Raw genomic sequence first — 6093 nt, 5'->3', positions numbered from 1 at the left:
TTAAAGCGGATGAAAACCCAGAATAAATTTCTGAGAAAATAACAGTATTTTACACAACCGAAAATAAAAATATTTAATATTTGGAGTATATGCCCTCAACACTTTTGAGTAATTAATGCAACAATTTCGCATTAATTACTCCATCAATGTGGAGAGGCCTACAGGTATGGAAGCATATAGCTGCCACCCAGGCCAAAGAAACAGAGCTCTATCACATTATAAATATAAAACTTAATAGTTCTTACAATATACGTTTCATATTAGTATAATATACCATCAGGTTATTGCAATATTTACGTTTGAACCATATAATATCAGGTTATTACAATAAACATATTTATCCCGTTATTACAAAATATGTTTTCACATTCTTGCATTATAAATATTATATTGTATTATATATTGTTGAAACATGAAAATTAAAGAGATTTCACCCTGTTGTCTATGCCATTTGCACAACATATGTTAAATTGATTGTCAATCAGTGTTGCTTCGTAAGTGGACAGTTTGATTTCACAGAAGTTTGATTTACTTGCAGTTATATTGTGTTGTTTAAGTGTTCCCTTTATTTTTTTGAGCAGTATAAATGTAGCGTCTGATATTGTTTCGAAATGTGAAAGGTTTTTGATTGTAGCCAGAAATTATATTGTTCTAACAATATCTATTTGACATTTGCACTAAATGAAAAATATACATGTAAAAACATGTATATTGTAATGACATGATAGTATATTGTACTAAGATGAAAAGTATATTGTTACAATAATAAGGTTTTCTCATTATAATGTGACATAGCTCAGTTTTTCTTTTGCCTGGACAGCAGTTTTATGTAGGAATCTGATCAGCCTGTGGCACAGCCGCACTGCTTAAGTATTAGGGAAGCCCAGGTTGCTTTAATAGCAGCCTTCAGCTTATCTGCATTGTTGGGTCTGGTGTCTCTCTCTTGACAAAGCTCCTAGATTCTCTAAGGTTGTTGACCAATCAAACACAGTGATAAATAAATCGGATAATAGTACTTTTGGCTGTGTGGTGAGATGGTAAGTCCTGCTGGACAATTAAAACAGCATCTGCGTAAAGTTTGTCATCAGAGGAAGCAAGAAGTGCTATAAAGTTTTATTGGAGATGACTGTGCTGAGTTTGGACTTAAGAAAACACAGTGCCAACACCAGCAAATATCATAACTCTCCAAGTGATTATTAACTGACCACCGGACTTCAAGAAATGTGTGAAACTGCAAAAGAAATCATTGTAATTTTAGCCAGTCTACTGTGAACATTTTGCCCATTGTTTGTTCTCTTATTTGTTTTTATTTTTAACTCTATGCAGTATTTTGCTTTGTTTTTGTTGAATTAAGTTTTGCCATGGCCAGAATCTGCATCTATGTATGTCTGCAAAAATAAACAAAGCATTTATTCCGAAAAGGTTTCTGGGTAATAGATCCGATTGTAATAGTATATTATTACCACAAGAGGGGGCCATTTCTTATTTTTCCTTGTCAGTTACAATAAGTTCATGATTTAATATTACAATGAGCTGGTCAATAAAATACTTATTTTCATCTTAAGATATAAAATGTATCAGTGAATGTTTATATTTAATATAAAAAATAGAGTTCTTTATTTTGTTAAACCTTATTCTTTTTCTTTAAAAAACAGTGAGGCATGTAGTCAGGGGTGAAAATAGTTTTAAATTTTTGCCGGTACTAAGGGGCGGAGCTAGAGGGGGTCTGGGAGGCACTGGGGGTATATATATATATATATATATATATATATATATACAGGGGTTAGACAATGAAACTGAAACACCTGGTTTTAGACCACAATAATTTATTAGTATGGTGTAGGGCCTCCTTTTGCGGCCAATACAGCGTCAATTCGTCTTGGGAATGACATATACAAGTCCTGCACAGTGGTCAGAGGGATTTTAAGCCATTCTTCTTGCAGGATTGTGGCCAGGTCACTACGTGATACTGGTGGAGGAAAGCATTTCCTGACTCGCTCCTCCAAAACACCCCAAAGTGCCTGAATAATATTTAGATCTGGTGACTGTGCAGGCCATGGGAGATGTTCAACTTCACTTTCATGTTCATCAAACCATTCTTTCACCAGTCTTGCTGTGTGTATTGGTGCATTGTCATCCTGATACACAGCACCGCCTTCAGGATACAATGTTTGAACCATTGGATGCACATGATCCTCAAGAATGGTTCGGTAGTCCTTGGCAGTGATGCGCCCATCTAGCACAAGTATTGGGCCAAGGGAATGCCATGATATGGCAGCCCAAACCATCACTGATCCACCCCCATGCTTCACTCTGGGTATGCAACAGTCTGGGTGGTACGCTTTGTGGAAATATAAATGCCTTATCATTAGTAACTAAAGCTAAGATATATTTGGGATTTGCTGCTTATAGATTGATTATTATTAAGAGTTTTTAGTTATGCTTTTGAGAGTTAGAAAAATCCTTAAACAGTATCTTCTAGTGTGGTCACACAATGAGTGTTTATTATTTAAGGTTAAAGCTTGGAGGTGTTTTCTGTCTGTATCGTGAGAAGCTGGCAGTGTATTAGGGAGGCATGGTACTCCTCTCCCTGAAGATTCCTGAAGATGTGTGAGAAAACTGACTTCAGCAAAAGAATGTGTGAGAAACTGAGAAGGGCTGCACAACAAATGTAAAATGTATATTTCCTGTAGTATGTGTGTGTTCAATAAAAGAACGGTGCAGGGGAGAAAAAAAGCAGAAGTGTTCCTGACTACACAGAGACAGCACCTCTCTCCCCGGCCGGGTGAATCAGCTTCAACCTCTAGTCCGTGTTTTGTTTTCTTAAACATTTAAGTTTAGTTCTTCTCGCACAGAATTAAGATGCTTTGACCAAATAAACGAACGCGCAGGAGTTTAGAAGGACACAACTCCAACAGCTTCTTTGGGGCTTCTCCACACCGTAACTCTCCCGGATGTGGGTAAAATAGTGAAGGTGGACTCATCAGAGAACAATACATGTTTCACATTGTCCACAGCCCAAGATTTGCGCTCCTTGCACCATTGAAACCGACGTTTGGCATTGGCAAGAGTGACCAAAGGTTTGGCTATAGCAGCCCGACCGTGTATATTGACCCTGTGGAGCTCCCGACGGACAGTTCTGGTGAAAACAGGAGAGTTGAGGTGCACATTTAATTCTGCTGTAATTTGGGCAGCCGTGGTTTTATGTTTTTTTGGATACAATCTGGGTTAGCAACGAACATCCCTTTCAGACAGCTTCCTCTTGCGTCCACAGTTAATCTTGTTGGATGTGGTTCATCCTTCTTGGTGGTATGCTGACATTACCCTGGATACCGTGGCTCTTGATACATCACAAAGACTTGCTGTCTTGGTCACAGATGTACCAGCAAGACGTGCACCAACAATTTGTCCTCTTTTGAACTCTGGTATGTCACCCATAATGTTGTGTGCATTTCAATATTAAAACTGTGCTCTTACCCTGCTAATTGAACCTTCCCACTCTGCTCTTACTGGTGCAATGTGCAATCAATGAAGACTGGCTACCAGGCTGGTCCAATTTATCCATGAAACCTCCCACACTAAAATGACAGGTGTTTCAGTTTCATTGTCCAACCCCTGTGTGTGTATATATATATATATATATATATATATATATATATATATATATATATATATATATATATATATATATATATATATATATATATATATATATATATATATATATAGAAATGTGTGGTGTTGTAATTGTTACTCTCATCTGTGGCCCCTTCGAGATATCTCTCTCTCAGCAAAGTCCAAACTCAAACTAATAAAAATGTATTAATATTTTACTTTACTGTAGGCTGTCTGTATAAGGCAGATATTAGAATCACTTGCCATGGTACTCGACCGGAAAAGGGTGGCTTGTCCTCTTCAGGTTGGAGGGGAGTTCCTGCCTCAAGTGGAGGAGTTTAAGTATCTCGGGGTCTTGTCCACGAGTGAGGGAAGAATGGAGCGGGAGATCGACAGACGGATCGGTGCGGCTGCCACAGTAGTGGGGACACTGTGCCGGTCCGTTGTGGTGAAGAGAGAGCTGAGCCGAAAAGCAAAGCTCTCAATTTACTGGTCGGTGTACGTTCCTACCCTCACTTATGGCCATGAACTTTGGGTCATGACCGAAAGAACGAGATCCTGGATACAAGCGGCTGAAATGAGCTTCCTCCGTAGGGTGGCCGGGCACTCCCTTAGAGATAGGGTGAGGAGCTCGGCCATCCGGGAGGGGCTCGGAGTAGAGCCTCTGCTCCTCCACATTGAGAGGAGCCAGTTGAGGTGGCTCGGGCATCTATACCGGATGCCTCCTGGACGCCTTCCTTGGGAGGTGTTCCAGGCACGTCCCACCGGGAGGAGGCCCAGGGGACGGCCCAAGACACGCTGGAGGGACTATGTCTCTCGGCTGGCCTGGGAACGCCTTGGACTCCCCCTGGAGGAACTGGAGGAGGTGTCTGGAGAGAGGGACGTCTGGGCGTCTCTGTTGAGTCTGCTGCCCCCGCAACCCGGTCCCGGATAAAGCGGAAGACGACGAGTACGAGTACGAGTAGAATCACTTGACAATGTAATATATCAATTGTCAAAGAACTGCCATGTATGAAACAATGATAAACCATTTTCTGATGCGCAACTTTTCATCTTCAGTTTCTGTCTTTTCTTTTGAACAAAGAAGTTATTGTTCTCTGCTTTGTGGTCAAGTTTTGATTTCATTTAAATCAAAAATTTGACAGTTCGGTTGTTTTCTGTAGATTGTAAGTGATTTATTGTTCGTCCTGTCCTAATACAAGCGGAGGATGGGCTGGGACCGACGTTTGCTGGAGAGGCTGTAGTCGGTCTGAAAATACCGGACTCCTTAGAATCCCACAGTGTCAGAGATTATTTACTTATGGAAGTAGCAGTAAAAGGCATAAACTGGTATGTGAATGGTTCAGAATGGACACACAGAAGGACAATATGGACTTTGATGAATGGACGCCAGTAAGTAGAGGGAGAGGACGCGGAAGAGGTAAAGCAGAAGAAGGGAAAATGTTAGACAGCCAAAGGAGTAAAAGGGAGCTGGAAGAAAACAGTTCTGAAGAAGAGAGAGTAGTTAGGAGGAAAATTGGACGGGAAGAATGTAAAATAATATTAAAGATAAAAAATGAAGAAGAAAAAGAGAACCTGAGTCCTATTTCACTATCTAGAGAAATAAAAAAAAAAGATAGGAGATGTTGAAATGGTGAAGGTATTGAGAGATGGAAATATACTGGTGTTGTGTAAAACCGAAGAACGAAGAAAAAAGGCTTTACAAGTTGAAAACATTTGCAAGAAAACGGTGACAGAGAGGAAGATTATAGGAGAAAATAAAATCATTAGGGTGTAATTTATGGTATTCCTCTGGAGGAAGATATAGACAAGTTAAAAAAAAAAGCATTGTTGGTGCAAAGATAAAAAATCTCAAAAGACGGACTAAAAATGTAAATGGAGAAAGAGTAGGAAGCCTGTCAATTTTAATAGACTTTGAAGAAAAGATGTTGCCACAAAATGTCAAAATAGGATATTTGAGTTTTTCTGTGAGGCCTTTCATTCCTCCACCACTAAGATGTTATAAATGTCAGAGATATGGTCATATAGCAGCTGTATGGAAAGGAAAACAAAGATGTCCAAAGTGTGGAGAAGATCACAGAATTGAAGATTGTGGGGAAGAAGTGCAGGAAAAATGTTGCAATTGTGGAGGGCAACATAGAGTCATATTCAGGGGATGTGAGGCAAGGAAGAAGGCAAAAGAAATCCAACAAATTAAAATGACTAAAAACATAAGCTATGCTGAAGCAGTCAAAAATGTCCAGAATGAAAGATCAAGGGATGAAGGTCAAATTAGGATTCCAGAATATCAACAAAGAAAAGTAGAATCAGAGGAAAATGTTACAATGTCTGTGGAAAAACTGATATTATACATAGCTTATGTCATTAACTGCACTCAACAGGCTAAACACAAAACAGAAAAGATTAAAATAATAGTCAGAGGAGCAGAAAAGTTCTTAGGGTTTAAAGAAGGATCTTGGGAAAACATTAATAAAAAGT

Source organism: Girardinichthys multiradiatus, chromosome 22, assembly GCF_021462225.1.
Source record: "Girardinichthys multiradiatus isolate DD_20200921_A chromosome 22, DD_fGirMul_XY1, whole genome shotgun sequence".
In the NCBI taxonomy this organism is placed as follows: domain Eukaryota; kingdom Metazoa; phylum Chordata; class Actinopteri; order Cyprinodontiformes; family Goodeidae; genus Girardinichthys; species Girardinichthys multiradiatus.
Note: the sequence above shows the minus strand (reverse complement) of the source record.